We start from the raw sequence: 18,788 nt of genomic DNA, 5'->3' as shown, positions 1-18,788 counted from the left end.
AGAGTTCGCTGCCCATTTATAACACCCAGAAGCACTCTACTTAATAGTAAGAAGTGCTTTAATTAACCCCCAATATGTATTTTGGACTGTTTATGGTCACTCAGTTGGAAAGCACATATCACTCTGTATATGCCAAGGCTCCACATGTTGCAGAGAACACAGGGACTGCTCCTCCGCATTCTCCTTAAGCACTCCTAGTAAAAGACAGATCTTCATAGCCTGCCCAAAGCAACCTAGCCTGCCCAAAGCAAACTCCAGGTTTAGGGAAAGATTTATCTGTAGCGCCAAACACTTAGAGACACACACATCTAAAATATTCATTGTGAAGCCATTACCAGGCCATTTCAAACAGCCCTATAGCAACCTCCAGGGGTTTTCTATCTTTCTGCTTTCTGATACCTGAATTTCCATTTTTGAGACCTTAAGGAGGCAGGGCATAATTAGTTTTTCCAGAATATCCACTTTTTCTCAGGACAGTTATGTCACTTGTCCTACTGTACTACAGTTGGGTAGTAAACTCACTCACCCACTGTGTCATTACAGCCACACACAAAAAGAAGGCAATTATCTGAAAAGAAAAACAACTAATTGACCAGAGTCTGGGAAAAGTAACATTTTAAATGGGTTTTGAAAGAAAACCTTTGGAACAGCTCACTGGAAAAGGCTGCTGACTATAAAGTTTTTTTAAAAAAATCATACTCATTCTTGCTTCAGTCATGAATGGGTTGAAAGGTAACAACTTCATCAACCTGGGATCTTGCTGGGTTTTGGCCTCACACCCTCAAACTGTGTAATCAGAGGAGAGAAACAGGTGCAGCCTTCATTCTGCACCAAAATCCAAACTAATTTAGGCCCAGGCTGTCCCTACTTAGCAACTGATGCATGACTTCAGATAAAGCACCTGGATCCTGCACACTCTAGCCAATATTCTTTCCCACCTGCAATTCCAAATCTCATACCGGGAAACAAAACACTGCCATGAAACCCCCTTGCTGCAGAAGACGAAAGGAGGTAGTGTGCACAATGTGTCTTACTACAAATGCTTTGAGATATGACATATCATGGCAAAAACAGATTATTTATGCTTCTTTCTGCAGGCTATTTCTGCCTTATATATGTGAAAACTCAGAACTACAATTCTGGCTTCTTAATCCTGCCAAATCTGCATAAAAGTTAAGTTCATCCACAAAACTCAAAGGTGGAGCTGCTCTTCAGCTCACTTCTATGTTATAGAATGAAATGCTCCCCCATAAACATCCTAAAGTGGTTTTACAATAAAAACATCAACAACAAAATCTACATTAAAAAACCCCAATTTATTGGCCAATGCAGATGAACACTGTAAAATAATGTATACTTAAAAGGTTTGTTGGAAGAGGAAGGTGCTGAAAATACAGTAAAAGTCTGATATATAATGGGAGAGAGTTCCAAAGGGCAGGTGCTGCCACTAGGAAAGTTTGATTCATACATCATATGGAATGGACTTCCTGATGAGATGGTATCTGCAGGAGGTCCCTTCCTGCAGAGCACAGTAAATGAGGGGTGAGATTATATTTTAGGTATCTTGGTTGGAAGCTATACAAAGTTTTATACACCAGCACTAGCATCTTGAACTTTGCCCACTACCTAAGTGGCAAGTCTTTCAACAGTGCAAGTCCTTCAACAGCAGCATAAAATGATGAGAGATATTCTGCTGCAGTGAGTACTTAAGCTGATGCATGTCATAGTTGCTGCAGCTTCCAGTTCAACCTCAGCAGCAACCTTACAAAAAGCATCTTCCAGTGGTTCAAACTGGAAATTACTAGTACATGGACAACAGTAGTCAGGCTGTCAAACACAACATGTCACACAGATGAAAATCAAGTTTACACTGATCTTCTACAAACATGGTTCACAGGATTGATGCAAACATATATGTCGTGCAATAGCATCAACTTCACATGTCACAAAATAAGAAGAAGAAGAAGAAGTTACCATCACAGAATTTTAGTATCTCCTCACATTGTCTCAAGTGAGATGCTTTTTCAGTAGAGTCAGTTCACACATTTAGCTACTGCCAACCAAGTGTTCAGTACTAAGGTTTAAATAAACCAAGGGATGAGCATACATGTGTGGTGCAAATTTCAAAAGTTTGAAATGGCATCCTCCCATAAGGTAAAGGTAATTGGCAGGAGAGATGCAGTATCTAATGGCATTAGCCATCACAGCTAAACTTTGAACTTCCATGTACTGAGGCAGTAGAGCCAGATTATAAACTGTTAACAATGAGGGTGGCAGAATTCATCATTCTCTGGTTGTTGGCTCCCAGTGGCAATTGGCTGGCTGTTCCTTGGCATGGTGCTGGTTCAGACAGGCCAGGGGTGTGGAATGGACATCTGTGGCCCTCCAGGTGTTGCTGGAGTACAGCTCCTACCATCTCAGACCCTTGACCATTCTGGCTGGAGCTAATGGAAGGCAGAGGCGGACAATGTAGGTCTTCAGTGAGATACAGCAAGGCATTTTTTTCTGTTCTTAGATCTGAGTACTTTCCTCGCCTAACTCTCTTAAAGTTATTTATTGTTTGCATTTTTAGAATGGCTTGATGCACTGGAACGATGATTACATTTGTCTCCCAAACACCATAATGAGGGCAGCTGTGTCAGTAAAGACAGATGCGATGTTTCTGTTTGTGACAAATTTGGAGGGAGAGTACCCGCATGAAAGTAATATGCCCCTAGTGAAGAAATGTACACTTCAAAGTAGTTGAGCTGGCAGGTTTGCTCATAGCTTTATGAAGAACAGGCATGCAATGAGGTCTGACATTTTTCCTCCATGGAGGAACGCTCATGAAAAATGTTACATTGCAACAGAAAATTGGCATGGATTGTGCAAGAAAGATCTATGAGCACGAGCAGATAACACTATAATCCCTTCTTACAGAACTTTCTTGTACAAGAAGAAAGATCTGTGAAGATTTTGAATTCTGGGCTGGATTCTTAAAAATGCTTCAACTCTGATGGAAGAGACTACAAACAACACATACAGTTCATTTTTAAACAAAGAGCATCATTGGACGGAGGACTAGCAAGAAGAGAAGCTGCTTAACCACTTCATCTCTGCTCCCACCAGCTATGTTCTTCTGCTCAGAATAATACTTCAGTGGCTTCTACTCCCCCACTCCCTCCCCCCCTGGAAAGTATAGGCACCATTTGTGTTTGTAGAGTTGTATCCTTGGCAAGGAGCCATATTGGCATCCCCCATTCCTTGTACCCTTGACAAAGAGCTGTATAATCATATCCAAAGCTGGCAGAGATCATGTACCAGAAATTCAACAACTTAGCTTTTCATCACCTTTCATGCCCCGCCAGTGATTTTCTCTGCATCTATTAGGATTAGGCCTGCTCTGCTCTGTTTCCCTCCTCCTCCATCGGTCCATCTATCTGTTTCCCTTGCTTCCTCCTTCCCTCTGCTTGCTGCTTTCCCTTCTGCCTCCTTCCCTTTTCCTGAAACTCTCTCTGTCTGCCTTCACTCAGAGCCCTGCTGGGCCCTCCACTCATACTTCTAATAGTGCCACCAGCCAACTGGGGACTTCCTCCACCGAGGCATCCAGAGGAATGGAGGAGCGGCCCAAGAAGCAGGTGGATGGGCTCATAGCCACTATGAGCCAGAGTGGAGAGGCAAGATTTTTGCACCTCCCTGGGACAACCCCTAGGAACATCCCTATGTGTATGTGTTAGTGAGAGAGAACAATGAGACTGAGGTTTTGAGCAGAAAAATGACTGAAAGTACAAAGGTTAAAGCAGCCACTCCCCTAGTAGCTCTGTTTTGTGGTGGCTTTGTTCCTGCCTGACAGAAAGTGCCAAGTAGCGCTGGGACATTAATTAGTATACTGATTCTACTCAGCTATAGTTCATCTTTGCTTTGAATCCAAGTGATGCAATGGGAATTGCATTTCCCCTTCTTAAATATTTGTTTTGGATTATTTTTAAAATCTTTATAATTATTTATAGAATACTGTTTGTTTTGATCATTTTTAGCTGCCTTGAATACTATAGCAGAAAGAAAGGGCACAAATGTTTTAAATCAAGCAATCAGTTCCCATGAGTCTCTTGGCAGGAAAGTTTGTGGACTGAACTATGGTTGACTGGTGTGTGGAATGACGGGTATATTATGAAGTCATGTTTGAAATCACAGTACAGCTTCCTAGTAGTTAATGGTCTTAATGCTATCAAATGCAGGCTTGGGGGAGTATTTGTGCGTGGTGCTGGGGTCCATAGAAGGGCAAGACTATTTTGTGTAAACATCCGTAATGTGATGTTTGTTTCAATCTTCATATTACAGATGAATAACTTGCTTTCAACCTCTGGAAGTACTCCAAGTGCTCATCTTGTACGGTTTCACAAGCAAATGCATAATTTCATGAGTATTCATGTGAGAAAAACATTTTATCAAAATCAGCTGTAAGTGTTTGAAACAACTTGTAACAATCTTGAGTCACATCTCTCAGGATTCTTTTAATAGTATCAATGAGCATGTAGATGGGGGGGGGGGGTGATCTGGTAAACATTGTATGTTCAGACTTCCACAAAGCCTTTGACCAAGTTCTTCACTCAACAGTCCTGAGAAAACTTTGCAATCACAGAATAAGGAGCCAAAGCAAATCACGGTCAGAGCTAGAGCTGGCACCACCTAATTCTGTTTTTATCTCCATCCTCCCCTCTGTTGAGTTCTACAGAGGTAACACAGAGACTATGGCAGAAGAGACTGCCAGCCAGCAAGTGCCACCCACTAGCCTGGTTGTAAGTAAGAAGGCAGGCAGATGGGGTCTGGCAGAGGGCAGCCTGGGGGTGGTGGAGCAGTGCTCCTCTTGCCCTAACTGACTAGTCACCATTGAATTTATCTCCTTTAAAGCAGAATAAGTGTGGCAGAGACACCAAAAGGAGGTCAAGCACTTCATTCAAAATATTTCAAGATGATTTGATTAATGAAACTTCAGAAGGACAGATAGTCATTCTGTTTTTATAGTTTACAAGGCAGGTTTCATTTTCTGACATACATTTCTCAAGAGACATATTTTAGTTCCTCCCAGCCCCTTGCATCCCCATTACAAGTTTCACAATAGTATGTGCTACAGCCCTGATAAAACTGGAATTTCCAAAAATTTAGGTTACTAAAGGTCTGTACATTTGAATCTTAGTGGTTTGTGGATGTCCTTCTAAAGACAATCCGCACAGCCACATTCTTTAATGCCTTGCTAAGATCAAAGGGTTTGCAATTAATGCTATAAAGAAATGCTTAACATCAGAGAGATTTCTTTCTGTATGAAAGGAAAAAACCTAACCACCATGAAATAAAACCAGCTCAGTCTGCCAAAGTACAAGACACAAAATACTTGTGGGGCTGGGATCCTACACAAAGGTCTGTGCAGCGCAACATAACATTACTGAACTACATAACTGTGGTGTGAGTACAGTCAGCTACATGCAAGAAGAAAAGAAGTTAAATAGCTAGATATTATGAAAGTAGCCATTCCTTCTTTCAGCTCATCTCAGAACACATCATCCTTCTCTTTCTCTCTCCCACAATGAAAAGTGATTACTGTCATAATATTTATCAGACAGAACCAGCAAAACTAAGACTATTGCTGCAAAGCACATACATCCCAATACTATAACTTTTTAAGAATAATCGTATATTGATACGTCATAGAAAAAGCGCTTTATAGAGTGGGCTTCTTGAATATTAATCAAGGGGGGGGGGAGCCCAAACCATTTTATACAATCAATAATCCCATAACAAGCATAGAAGGTCAGGAATGATATGATTTATGAAGCAGCACATACCCAATGGTATTCTGTAACAACTAATTGACAGCTCTGGGCATAGAAACCTGTGCACATACAGCTCACCCAATCTATAATTCTCACACAGATAATGATCTATAAGGATGCTGGTTCTTTGGTTTTGAAAGATTATGAAAACAAAAATATAATGAAGTACATTGGCCTGGATTTTAAGATAAGTCAACTCAACAAGTTCATTTGAATAAGGCTTCCTGTCCCCCCCCCCTTCCATTTACAGTACCCTGAAAAGTCTCCCCAGAAGATCAGGGGCCCCTCCTAAACAATGCAGGATGGGTCATGGCGGCTAGGAGACAGAAAAGGAAAATTGTGTAGATTGAATAATTTTGTGCAACTCCCTCCTTTCCAAGCAAGCCCCGCCCCCTTCCAGTTACACACACATTATTTTGTCTTAGGATGCAAGTCACAAACTGCAAATGATATAGGCCTTCCTAGGATTCAGTGGCCCTAGAACTGCTACAGAGCTAGTCTTGCCATGTAGCAGCCTGGAACAACTTGCTTCAGACAGCATTAAAATAGGGGATTGGATAAAGGCAGGAATTGGCATCTAAACTGTGCAGCAAGGCAGTTTAAAAGTATATTATAGTGGGAAGGGGGATGCCATTTAGGCTCTGCTTTATGCAGCGAAATGTTTGGGGCCGGCACTTGAGTTGATGTTCGAGAAGAGCTAATCAGAATGTGAGCCTGATTCAAATCTCGTCTCAACCATGAATTTACCAGATGGCTTTCAGCAAGCCACCATTTCTCAGTCTCCCACTGACCTATCTTACTATGTTGCATACTTGGGAGAAAAGCAGTAGACGGTAGGACTGGTAGATATATCATCCAAAACCAGTCTGAAGTCTGATATGATATTGGTTTCCTAATTTTTGACCTGGCAATATATTATGAATCATGATGTCTGTGCGTGTTTCTGCATGAACTTTGCAAAGATCACTATGTGGGGGGAACCATGAAGCCATCCAATGCCTCTACATAGCTTCTACCTTATTTCAGACATCATGATATAAGGGTGTATCATGGTGTTAGCTAGTGATATATTGTGATGCTGAAAACCAGGTATCACCCAGCCCTAGTAGCCGGAACCAACTGCAAAGCAGGCAAAACGTTTGCCACCATCTTCCTGCAGCACTGGAATGCAAGGAGCTCAATGCAAGGAGTCAACAACGGGTCTTCTATGACTGTTGCATCATGGAGATTTTTCTATTCAAGATAATTCAATTATCAAGATTACTGCTGCATTTGCAAATGCATGGAATGAATTTTGCCTTTCCAGTATCTCTGAAAGAAATGTTCCATATATTGATACTGTTGCATTTTCACCTTTTACCTGTTCATCTGCTATAAATTAACATCCAATGCAATAATATTGGGGGGGGGGGATCTACTTGTTCCCACCTCTACTGCGGAAGGTTATAAGAGTGTGAGAGAGTAATAACTGACAGAATCTGAAGGGTTGGTTGCAGGTCACAGGTAACACAAGGCATATAAATTTACATATATGACTCATCTTATGACCTATATGACTTTGTGAAATAGTTGAAATCACCTCAAAATGTAGATTCTTGCTTTTAAAAAACCCCCAGAAAGAATGTTTAGAGATAGCATTTGTTTGAGCAAATGTCTGTTCAAGGCTACCTGGCCAAGAATGGTATTCTGAAACCAAGCAAGAGTTTAGATAACTAAAAGCAGATGGCTCACAAAGAGGAGGGGGTTAGAGAGAGACCAAATCTATGCTACAATAGAAAGAAAAGAAGACACCTGCTGCAGTGACTAAAAATAAATGATGCACTGAGCTATAACTGGTAATATACTTTAGCTTTTTATATCTCATTAGAGCCATAATACAAGAACAGCAAAAATGAATGGCAGTCACGCAATTTAAAACTGAAGCATTACTGCACTTGCAAATAAAATTAGTCAGTTCTGCCTCTGTTCTATCATCCCATGCTCTGTAAAATAAACAGATAATGTTATTTTTGTATTTCCTTGCACCTCCTGAAATAATAAATAACATAAAAGGGAAAATATGTTCACAAAGACCAACTTTTCCCTGTTTATTATTGTTGTTGAATATGGTAGATCCCTTCATCCTTGATGAATTTGTGGGGTAGAAGAAAAACAGCAGCGTAGTTAAACTGGTTCAGTAAAATGTCCTTCCGGATAGCTTGCTATACCCATCCTTAAGCAGCTCTGTAATGCAAATGTATGCGCAGATGGGTGTGCACCAGGGACATAGTGTGTGGGGGGACCCAGGGGGTCACAGCCCTGAGCACACAATTTTTAGGAGGCATGAGCCAGATGCCCCCATGCAAGGATCCCCATCCTGCCCTGCCTGCCACTGGGGGTCTGGACCTTGGAGCCTGGCCTCGCCACCGCATCCCCAGCTGCCTTGCTGAATGGAGCCTGGCCAGTGTCGTGGGGGTTTGCCCACCAAGGGCCTGCCTCCTTCCTGCATGGGTGGGCTGGGGCACAATGCAGCCCTGCTTGGCTCCAGTGGCTAGGGCTGAAGTGGCACATGGGCTCTGTGAATCCTCCGCACCCCGTGTGTGCATGCCCGGTAGTGTTGACGGTGAGGCCTGGGCTGGCGCAGTGGGTTCTGTTGACCCTCCATGCCCCACCCCCGCCTGGCATGCGCACCCTGGGCACCAAGAAAAGGACGCACACAGGAAAGGGAGGCACAGGGAATGTAGCAGAGAGACATGCTGCAGGACAAAAATAACACTTTTAGTGGGGAAACAGTAAGAACATGAATCAAGATCCAGCCAAATCCGAGCATTACCAGTCCTGCATATTAAATATTATTTCTGTCCTGTGTACATTTTCATGCTGCAAAACTATTCTATATACAGTGGTACCTCAGGTTACAGACGCTTCAGGTTACAGACTCCGCTAACCCACAAATAGTACCTCAGGTTAAGAACTTTGCTTCAGGATAAGAACAGAAATCGTGTGGCAGTGGCGCGGTAGCAGCGGGAGGCCCCATTAGCTAAAGTGGTACCTCAGGTTAAGAACAGTTTCAGGTTAAGAACGGACCTCCAGAATGAATTAAGTTCTTAACCTGAGGTACTACTGTAGTTCATATCTAATTGCCCTCCTTTTAAACACACACACACACACACACACACACACACATATTTGCAACAACACACTGATCCACACACAAGGACTGAAACATCACATGTGTGTGCAAATCATTCCATGATTGAGCATTTGAATTATGTACATACATACATGTTCAAATCAGTCTCCAAAAGACAAATCCAGAGGGCCCAATTTGAAGTGCAATTTTCTATAAGATTGTAAAGAGATAAAAGTGAATATACAGCAATGAGCCATGAGCATAACTGAAAGCCTCATGCAGGGTTTCTTTAGCTGAGATGAAACAAGTCTCAGAGACAGGTAATCACTTTCGTGCAGGAGATAATTAAGCCAAACAATGCTGTTTATTCAGTCAGAAACCTTGCATGCGCCAAGCATGGCATGTTTTGAAATGTTTTTATTAGGTTATTCTATAAAAAATAAAATAAATAAAATCAGCTTTAGATACTTTCATATAGCCAAATCTGGTTCCAAATTAGAATAGTATTTGTCTCATTCAGACTCACAAAAAACTTTAGCAGGCATTAGAACTAGGCATAGGCGGAAATAGGTTAATTCAGCAACAAAAGGAAGAACTGATAACTACAGACCCTCCAAGTGTCCCTATTTTCCAGGAACAGTCCCAGATTTACAGAAGCTATCCTGGTTTCTGATTTGATCCTGGAATATGCAGCTATTCCTTAGGATGTCCCTATTTTCAGTGGAGAAATGTTGGTGGGTGTGGCAGTTATCTGGTTCCTGAGCCAAGGAGATAAGTAACTATACAACAGACATGACCAGACTAGGCTCTCCAGATGTTTTGGGACTACAACTCCCATCATCCTTAGCTAACAAGACCAGTGGTCAGGGATGATGGGGATTGTAGTCCCATAACATCTGGAGGGCCAAGTTTGGCCATGCCTGCTATACAACCTTTAGAAGACACAGGGAAGTTATTTTTAATGTTTGATGTTTTGTTATGTTTTTACGTATGTTGGACACTGCTCAGAGTGTTGTTGTTGTTATTGTTAAATACAACGTCCCTATTTGCACTGCAAAAATGTTGGAGGGTTTGTAACTAGCGGGCAATGGAAACTTTTGCACCATCAGTTGATCATTTACAGACTACTCCTAACTCTACCACTTCTGTGCTCTTTCTTAAAGGTCCAGACTCTTGAGGCTTTGTTTGCACATGCAACTGAACTAATTGGGAATGAGTTGGAGAATGGACCATACCACTTTAGGCTGCTCTCCTACCCTGCAGATAGAACACTAGCACAGCAGGGAATGAGCAGAGCTAAAGCATCTGTCTCTGATGTGTAACTTTTGCTTGCAGGGCCTTTACATGCCTTAGTTGGGAATACTCTACTCCAGAGGTTGTCAACCTGGTCCCTACCGCCCACTAGTGGGCGTTTTAGGATTCTAGGTGGGCGGTAGGGGGTTCTATGGCACAAGCTGAATCCTCCTTCCACCAAGCACTGGTGGGTGGTAAGGAAATTTTACCATCAAGAAAGGTGCACTAGTGGGCAGTAGCTATAAAAAGGTTGACTACTACCCCTGCTCTGCTCTACTCTATCATGTCAGGATTCTGACTTTTCAATCTGCTGTGTATACAGAGCTGGCCTCAGCAACCACACCTTTCAGTGCTTCGTAACATTTTTAAAAAATACCACACACACACTCGCACACAAAAACAAAAAAAGCCTCTGTGTAAGTAGAATATTAGTACAGCAAGGAGAGAACAAGGCCAGCACATTTCGCCCCAGCTGCCTCAGTTCCCCCACGTTACTGCCTCAGTTCTCTACCTCAGTCTTCTACTACCTAATTCAGCTGCTTAGGTAGACACCTGAGTTGCCTATCTTGTACTTCACCCTATCTGTAAGTGTCATTAATACCACTCACCCTCCAATGGATCTGGAACTTCAAACCTGTTAGGCAGGAATTCATGCTGTTTGCCATTCACAATTCCTATATCCAAGCAACCCAAGCTGTGGGTTGTGTCTGTGAAACCACAAACTAGATGTAAAAAGGTTATTGGGCAGTAGTTGGCCAGAACAGGTGATTTAGTAAGGCAGCTGATCCCTATATCTAAATTCTCTGGTGTGAGCAGCAAAGATTATTCTGCCACTGCTTTGAGAGCTTACTGTAGACCCAACTTTTTCCTTAGTGTTGGTTGGCTCGACTTCATTGCAACCTCCCTCCCTCCCAGGACATTGTAACCTGACTGTAGAAGTTCGGTCTCACACCCCTGCAGGAGCAGGGTATCAGAAAAACAGCTCCTAGCTTAATATTTCACCTGGCCTTTGGTTCTTGACCTATTTCTGATATATTTTTAAAACTGGTTGTATGAAACAAAGTCAGAATTTCCTAAATTAATGTAGAATATACATGGCAACCTCCCTCCTCAACATTTTGCTCCTGAAGCTTTCAACAGCATCTTTGTAGCATCACCCTTCAATATCATGTTAGCTGATCTCATGCATAAATATGGGTTATAACACAGCTGAGTAAAATATATCAAATTTATTTGTACACTAGCTTTCGTGTTACCACTGTGGCATTGTTTACTTTCAAAGCATTATTTGCTGTGGCAGCTAAGATCAAGCATCTGCACTCAACGTAACTCATCTCACAACACCAGAAATGTCATCTCCCATTTCCAGAAGCCTACAGCAATTCTTACAAAATGCAGAATACATTTTTATTGTAGCTCTGAGACAATAATAAAACAGTTTAGAATAACAAATTTAAGAAAAACCACAACTGTAAGTCATATCAGGAAATGGAAAGACATTCATAGATACCTTAGTCATTATATGTATGTATGTATAAATAGCTCATTTTATATTTTATTGCTTCTGCTCTTGCTAGCTTCCAGTACCAACAGTCTTAGCTGTACTATCAACGTCTGATGTCTGGAGTTCCGGACTACTCATCCAACAGCCTTCTAAGCCCAGCAGCACACCTTATCTCCTCCTGCCAGTAATAGACCACTTTGCTATAATTTATAATCAACTAGGCCCATGTGTTACATAGCAAGTCCTCAGAAGAGCTGATTTATTATACTCGGAAGTGGATCCTTTATAAATGAACATTATGTCAGTGAGATCAAAGTTGCAATTCTGCATTTAATATTGTAGAGGATGACAGTTACAAAAAGTGTGTGTGTTTGTGTACACACCGTAATATACCCTGTGCTTCAGGATGCTTCTGGCCTTCAACTAAAACCGTGTTCACACTCCTGTTTACTGTACCTTCACTGCATTTCCAGTGCCGTTTTTTTTCCAACCCACATTAACATGATGTTATCCAAAATGCATATGTATCCTCTACTTTGTTATAAAATCCTACTGTTTGGTGTATTGTTTCTCAAACCAGCTTCACACCAACTGGAGTCCTTATGTCATTCCTACTTCATCTCTAGTCAAGGTATAAACACTTTTGCATAGGGTAAAAGACATCCCCACCACCATCGATGTCCCCTGGTGCGAACACAAATAGAAATGAAATTGACACTAATGAAATCATGCTGATGTGAACAGCTTGGGAATAAAGAGCTGTGAAACACATGGGGCAAGAGATCACAACTTCACTGCACTCTAAGACACTGATGAGCACACACCCTAACTCTTAGCTCTTTCTTGCTCACCCTGCTTCTTTCATCCCTTCATGAATATATGTTATATCATCACACACTCCCCAGTTGGCGTGGAAGTGAGAAAAATAAACTTGTTAAAAGCTGAAGAGTGATATGCAGGTACTATCCAACTATGAGAGTCCACTGAGAAACTATCAGCCACCCTGGACCATTAGCAAGAGCAAGGATAGCTCAGTCAGTGCAGCATGAGTCTTTAAATCTAAGGGTTGTGGGTTCAGCCAGAGTTTTTCTCCACTCACGGTTGAGCTGCCTCCCAGCTTGTTTTCTTGTCCTAAACTCTGGAGTATACCAGGGAGCCAAGCAGTCTCCATGAAGCGGGAGGGGGCACTCAGGGACAATTGTATCATCAGCCCAAACCATTCAGATGTCCCAGAGGAGTGCCAGTCACACCAGTCAGAAAATCCCCCAGAGCCATCTGGAAACCCATTGAATTCATCAGCTTCTGAGAGTGGACCATCCTAATCAGTTCGCTGCTTCTGCAGAAGGGAAAAGATGCTGAAAGAAGCATCTGACCATGACAAGGGACTGATGCAATATCCACCACTTTCAGATCATCCTCTCCCTACCCCTTTGAGAAAACAAGGTCCAGTGCGGCCTGCCACATATGTTGGGCCAGTGACATGTTGGGACAGCCCCATTGTTGTCATGGCAGCTATGGAGTTCTGAGCCAGTCGCCAAGCCTCAGTGATACAGACCAGATCAGCCTCCTCATCCATAATCACACCATGTGCAAGGGGTGACTTATTCAGAGCTGACCTGGAATTCAACAACAGTAGCTGCAGACAACTGCAATTCCCCAGGTTGAAGGAGGGGCTGGCACATGGCATAGTCACCAACTGCCTGTGTCGTGTGCCCCTTATCTAGTGTGCCCCGCCCCACCCCTTGCCCAGAACCACCATGATTGGGGGCACCCCTGTTCCTCTCTTCCCAGGAACATATTACGTTCCTTAATTATAACAAATTCAAATTTAAAAACACACAAGTTAAAAACCATTTTAAACAATTAGAGCAATAATAACAGCATTAGAACCTTGAAACAAAATGCCCTAAACAATACCCCAACCCAAGAGTCTGTTCAGCTTTTGTGGCTGGAGTCAGTCAAGGCCTGCAAGGCAGGAAGCAGGTCCTCCAGGATTCACAGCCAAGATATTTCAGATACAGTGGTACCTCAGGTTACAGACGCTTCAGGTTACAGACTCTGCTAACCCACAAATAGTACCCTGGGTTAAGAACTTTGCTTCAGGATGAGAACAGAAATCGTGCGGCAGCAGTGGGAGGCCCCATTAGCTAAAGTGGTGCTTCAGGTTAAGAACAGTTTCAGGTTAAGAATGGACCTCCGGAATGAACTAAGTTCTTAACCCAAGATACCACTCTACTGTACTTTTTGATCCTGAGAGAGGCGTATAAACCAAACCCCAGGAACCAGCATTTAAGTGAGTGGGGAGAGGAAAATAGAGGTGGCAATGCAAAAAGACTTGTACTTTCATCTAAGTTACAAGCTAGTTTCTCTCAGCATATAGAGCTCAACTACCCAACACAATAAGACTATGAAGAGCAAACTACAATTTAGGGCCTCTGTCTCAGCCCCACCCCCACAATATGAGCATGATATATTTCAGCCTCATTCCAACTCATCTGTAATATGGCTGCAATATTATTGCACAGTGATATCCGGTTGAAATGCAGTATATAAATGTAATAAATAAATATTTGTCTATGTTTGGATATACTTAGATGCCGTTTTGGATCAAGATAGTGAAGTTAAGCTTTTAAAAGTGCCCTGATTTTTGTGTTGTGGTTTCTCAGAATTCCCAAGCAACACCAGGTACAAGGTTTCCAGTAAACTACAAAATGACGCAATCCACACTGCCTGACAGTATCAAGAAGAAGAGGGAACAGGATCATAGTTACCCAACTGTGTCTTTCTCAAATAATATATAATGTAGGGGACTACAGGGAGTGTGTACTAACCGTAAGTAATAAAAGGGTGCTACTACAATCTGCATGAAGTCTGGGATTCCACAGGAGAATGGGGGGGGGGGGACAAAGAATGTGAATTTAAAAAGTAGCATCTTTCTAACCATTACGGTATCAAAGATATGCTGTAAAGCTGGGTAGCAAATGTGGTATCCTCTAGCTGTTGTTGAATTACATTTCTCCCAGTCCCTGCCAGTATAGTAAATGATCAGGAATGATGGGATTTGTAGTTCAACCTCTGGAGGGCACCGCAAGCTACCCCTGTAGAAATCTTGCTCACAATCTATCTGCTTGCCACACCTTGCTGTATTCCGCCGCACGCTCCCCCCAATGGTATTCTTGTTTATGTCCTGCACAGTGTCACCACATCATTCGTTTCATACCTTTCTTTAATGGAACTGAAAGCAACATAACTTGGACTTTTCATTCAAACATTGGCTAGGCCTGGTCCACTTAGTTCCAACAAGGGTGCTGCTCCATGCGCCTTCAGACAGTACCCCAGAACAGTGGCATGTGTCCAAGTGAAACTCAGTTTTTAAACCTACAAATTCCTTTATTATTATGTGAGTTGGCATGAATGGCATTCTTAAAGAGTTTTAAGGGATACAAAGTGACCTTTTTAGTCTATGACCTTCCTAAAAGTCTTTACATGCTTTCTAAATATACATTTTGGGGTCCTGATAATTATCCCTTCTGTTAAGGCTATAAAGCTAACATACTATTTCAATTCTGCATCAAATAGCTTTGGTGACATTTAATGAAAGCTGCAGATCTGCAAGGCCAAAAAGCTTTCTCACTTTTGTTAGTAAACATTCTATTAGTGGTTGCATTGCCGATATAACATCATGAAAGAGATAATGCTTGCAACATCTTGCCTTTTTTCATAATGATAGGCTAGCTAACAGCAAATAGATTTATAATGCATTTCTGCCATTCAAATACAATAGTGTAACTTCTGTGCCATTTTTCTTAAATGTCACTGTTCTTTTGCGAAATACATTGACTTCTCTTTTTCAAATATAATTTGTATTTTTATCCTTCTAGTAAGCGGATGTCATGTTTTTCCTTCTTATTATAGCCGAAAACAATCAGAAAGTTATTTCCCCTCCTTTCTTTTTTCTGTTGCTTTTTTTGTTTAGCATTTTATCTGTTGCCTTAAATGGGCTGTAGGTTTACCATGCACCACATTCATCAGATTTTCTTTCTGTGTTAATTTATGGGAAGGATAAAATACAAAATCTGAAGGTACAATTGTGCCCTCTAGTGTCTCGTGTTCCATGACCATATTTGAGTCATCACATCACTTCACCAGAATGCAACACAAACCTGCCTTTAGGCTTTCAATCATTCATCCAAACTTTTCAAAATGAATGAAATAAGCATATATTTTAGAGAAGTATTTGAAGATCGTGAGTCAAATGACTTTGTCAGATTTCTGATGACCGAATTTGACTTTTATACACTGAGCAATTTTAAAGGCATGTTACTCATCTAGGCGTATTTCAGTCGAGCTCCAGACTTGGTTATGGTACCAAAACAGCCTTAGTCCCCCTCACTGATAACCTTTACTGGGAGAGAGATAGTGAAAGTGCTATGCTTATGATTCTCCATGATATCTCTGCAGCTTTTGCTTTCACTGATTATGATATCCTTCTGGGATCACTCCGCACTTCTGCTTACAGGTTCATTACCAAAGAACAGTACTGAATGACTACTGTTTAGGTCCATGGTATGTATATGTACTATGCATTCCTCATGCATTCGAACCCCACTGCTCTTTAACATCTATATAAAACTATTGGAAGCTGTTATGCCTGCAGCATGCAGATGATGCTCAATACTATCTCTTGGTTCTACCTGAACCAAGAGAAGGTATTCAGGTGAATCAGTATCTGGACACTGACAGTCATCCTGTGGGTCAACAATACACAGGTTCAGTAACTGGAATGTTGACCTGTTCTAGTCTATGTAACATTCCCCCTGAGGGAGCAAGTACATATATGAAAGAGTGCCTTCTCTAATACCTTTCAACTCAAAATTTGTAATCTGGGACATAGGCCAAATTATGGTCCCACCAGCAGGAATAGTATGAAGAACAGGAACCTACAATAGGGCATTCTTGGCAGTGGCACCCTAGGCTATGGATCTCACCCCACCTCACTCAAGGGAAAGCAGGCCATCCCCCTCTTTAACTACATCCAGGAATCATGTAAAGACTGTATTTTATTCGTTCAGGCTTCTGGCCAATAATAAGGTTTTATTCAGCTAGTTTTGATAGTTAGTGGTGTATCTTCCTATATACATAAAAATGTAAGGCTGCCATCGTGCAGTCCCCATTGAAGGATTTATAGTGTGGTATCATAATTGTGGATTGCATGAAATCAGAATGGAGCCACCACTGGAGAATTTGTAGTGCCTCATCCCAATTCTGGATTTGCACAAAGTCAGAATAGGGGAAGGAAGCAAAAGAGAAGGCAGGTTTTATGGCAGTTTTAAACACAGGCAGTTTTAAACACTAGCAGAGGTTTGAATACAGAGGAGTAACATTTGATTATTCTGAAGAATTATTGTATGTACAACTGACATGGATAGTTGGAAGTCGTTTTTACTTATATGTTTTATTTTCCTCTTTATTCCTATATTATTTCCTTTAATAATATTATCTCTTTGTTCCCTTTCCTTTTCTGCTTTGTTTTTGTTTGCTTTTGTATTTTTTGTGGTCCTCTATTCAGCATTAAAGAGGGGCTAACATGCAGGTGAATAGTTGATGAAGATCCCTGAGTGTGATGTAGGGAAGGGAAGATCTTCCAGGGTAGGAGGGTGGGAGAAGAAAAGGAAGCCCCCAGGTGAAAACCTGGAAGGGTTCAACTTTCTCTATGTGGGGCAAGTTAAGATTTATCTGTGAAAAGGGACTACTTCTTCTTTAAGTTTCCAGTTTTGCTTAGATTAGTTTTTTTATTGTAATGTATTCTGAAGATCTTAATAACATTTTATTTTTTAAAAAGAGGGGGGAAAGGAGGAAAATGATTCCAAATGGCGTCTGGGGTTCAAATGCAATGCCAACACCCCCACCTCAGAAACCCCCGAGATGAGTTGTGCAACAATATCCTGAGATGTATCCAAACACAGAGAGAACAAACAAAGCATTTTTCAAAATATACAGTAGATATTGTCAGACCTATACTTTATAATCCAGTTTCCACTAACACAACTATATGAACCACATCACTTTAATATGCAATTTCCTCCTAGCTGTGAGCTTTATGGATTAATTAAGGATAATTACTCATTATCATGGTCAGTTTGCTAAATTTATGTACTGTATTTCCAGCTTGAATTATTTAAGACATATTAATTATTTACATCTTTTTATTTCATTCAAGGAAGTTATTAGGAGCCAGATGCGGTTATTAGGCTTGGCAGACAAAGCAAAGTGCTGTCTCATGAGGGTAAACTACACAGGGAAGGGGAAGGGACTGGCTTACTCATGATGACATCTGTGGATTACCGAAGAGATGCAGGACATGCTTTTAACTCCATCAAATGATGAAGACTCTGTATTACCTCTCTGCTTACTGTCTAGTGCATATTCCGATAAATCCTTGCCTGTGACCTTCACTCCTCCAACTCCAGAACCTTCAAACTGTCCAAAAAGAAAAGAAAAGAAAAGAAAAGAAAAGAAAAGAAAAGGGGGGGGGAGACCTCCTGCTCCTCAAATAAATCCATTTTTGTCCCTTACTGTTCCCTGTGCCTGGCATACGTCTACGATACTACTTCACTCCTCAAAACCCAACTTTGCCATGAAGGCGTTGGCACAAATTTACATTCATAAATTCACTAGGAGAGACAAGAGCCACCATGCCACATACCTGGCAGGTGGGTTGCTGTTGCTTACCGGGTGGTGAAGTGAAGCAGCAGGGAGGTTGGCATAGTGCAATGGTACCAGCGGAACTAATCTGGTGCTTTTGCTGATTCGTTTGCACCACACTGGCATCCCTACCACCTCCTGCTCCGGGTAAGTGGCTGCTACCTACCTGGCAGGAAGCTAATGTTGTGGCTCTCACCCGTCTGGCAGGTCACTTCTGACTGTAATTCAGCTATAACTGAACAGCATGCATATTCTTCCCATTCCTATCCCACAGTGTCCAATTTTAGCTTCTTTAAGCAAGGACTAGACCTCTTACACTGACTAGACATCTTACACTGCATCATCAATCTATGTTTCAATACAA

General features: G+C 41.6%; 1 protein-coding gene and 1 long non-coding RNA gene across 2 annotated transcripts in view; one reads left to right on the top strand and one right to left on the bottom strand.

Moving 5' to 3' along the window:
* PRKG1 (protein kinase cGMP-dependent 1) overlaps positions 1 to 18,788 on the bottom strand; it is a 653,626-nt gene that overhangs the window by 505,875 nt on the left and 128,963 nt on the right. The gene's annotated exons all lie outside the window — the stretch shown is intronic.
* Positions 13,240 to 18,294, top strand: LOC310679044. The gene is made up of 4 exons (XR_014512090.1): positions 13,240 to 13,379; positions 14,386 to 14,551; positions 16,239 to 16,285; positions 17,940 to 18,294. It is a non-coding gene; the product is annotated as an uncharacterized lncRNA (long non-coding RNA).

Source organism: Podarcis tiliguerta, assembly GCF_965153285.1.
Source record: "Podarcis tiliguerta genome assembly, chromosome: 5".
NCBI lineage: Eukaryota > Metazoa > Chordata > Lepidosauria > Squamata > Lacertidae > Podarcis > Podarcis tiliguerta.
This window is presented reverse-complemented; position numbering and strand designations above follow the sequence as displayed.